This window comes from Staurois parvus, unplaced genomic scaffold (genome assembly GCF_062004578.1).
Source record: "Staurois parvus isolate SC_StPar_1 unplaced genomic scaffold, SC_StPar_1.0 ptg000487l, whole genome shotgun sequence".
NCBI lineage: Eukaryota > Metazoa > Chordata > Amphibia > Anura > Ranidae > Staurois > Staurois parvus.
This window is the reverse complement of record NW_028318283.1, coordinates 1,066,438-1,068,086: the sequence shown is the minus strand read 5'-3', so window position 1 is coordinate 1,068,086 and position 1,649 is coordinate 1,066,438. Positions and strand designations below refer to the sequence as shown.

Genomic DNA, 1,649 nt, shown 5'->3' with positions numbered 1-1,649 from the left:
AAATAAAAAAGTGGTACAGTGCCAAATGGTGCACAGACCAGGCCCTGAGGCCCGTAGCAAAAATTGCCCCGGACTTAGCCAAAAGACCTGGTCCTTAGGGCGCTGTGCAAAAAGAAGTGAAAAACAGTGGCCATGTGTCATTTTCACACCGTGGGGTCCCACACCCAAGTGTTACTAGTGACACCCCTGAGAGCGTCTTCCCCAGGGGGCACTGAGTTTGCGGACTTTTTGCGTCCCCAGCCCCAGGCCAGACCGAGGTAGATCCGTCCGAATCAGGAGGTACTGGGTCTTTCCAGCTTCACCAGAGGAATTACTCCCAAGGCCCCAGAGCTCATCATGGCGCTCCCTGGTTTCTGTCCCTCCGGTTCAGCCTTCCGGACCCCCATCATACCAGTGAGGGTACTATACAACAACCATCCCCGCAAAGCTAGAATGGTCGGGAGCACCCCCACTGGACACTGATAAGAACAGATACTACACTTGATCTTAGCCAAAAGGCCGAGAAGCGATGGAGTCACTGAGCTCCTGAGAGCGACCCATTCTTTCACCAATGTTTGTAGACCCTAGGTTCACATCTGTGCGGGTGGTGCTGCTGCGGATCCGCACGAAAATCCGTGCAGCCGGACCACCCACACAGAGAAATGCGGACCCGCGGGCGATTGCCATTAGTGCTAATAGCTCGCCGCCTGCACTGGAAAACGTAACCATACTGGGAACCAAGGTGCAGGGACTTCTTTCCCTGCGTGTCATGGGAGTCCATTCAAATGAATGGGCTCTCGTGCCCGTGCAAAACACAGCCCGCATCACCGCATAGATGTGAACCGGGGGAGAAGCAGTCTGCATGCCTAGGTGCTTAATTGGAGACACCTGTGGCCATGGAGGGGATTGGAACACCTGAATCACATGATTTGGAGGGCTGGCCCAATACTTTTGGCAATATAGTGTGTGTTGGATGAGTGGCTGTTTGGTGATAGATTCACGTTATAATTTTTTTAGCACTGCACTTTGTCTATATGTATTGTTTGGTACCTGGTATCAAGGTATAGTGTCAGCTGCCGTTTTGTTTGGGCCCTAGCATGGATTTTTGCCTTTATTTATTATTGTGGCACAGTCATATCCTGCAGCATCAATGTTCTTTACATATCTTGGCATTTGGTCACATGAAAGCAAGAACCACAAAACAAGTTGTTGCTGGAAAACTTCTCTCTGCCAGGTGATGTGATAGTAGGTCTAACATGGGGTAGTTTGTTCTAGAACGCCCAACACGTCTCACTGACTAGAGGTCCCACTCTGAACAATATCTGAACGGTGAAGTATCTCCACTTAAGGCCATCAGCCCACAATAACTTGATATGATAAATGGCTCATGGGGCAAATGCCTGCTCAATTAAGTCCTCCCTTGCGTTGGCCAACATGTTTATGGATCCTCCATCACAGAAGAAGATCTGTGTGATAACAACACAAAAAAACTTTTTAATGATCTAGATTTTTATCAATATGGTTGTGCGCCTCTTAGGTCCAAAAAAAAAAAAAAAAAGGAACATTTTAATTCTCCAGACTAACTGATTCAGAACCATAGATATAATAAAAGGTTCAAACATTCCACAGACAGTCGCTGTGGATCGCATTCCATGTTTTTCAGATTCTAA

The 1,649-nt window shown here is 47.8% G+C and overlaps 1 pseudogene; it reads right to left on the bottom strand.

Moving 5' to 3' along the window:
• Positions 1-394: 394 nt before the first annotated feature.
• Positions 395-510, bottom strand: LOC149452218 (U2 spliceosomal RNA; annotated as a pseudogene).
• Between the last annotated feature and the right edge of the window lie 1,139 nt (positions 511-1,649).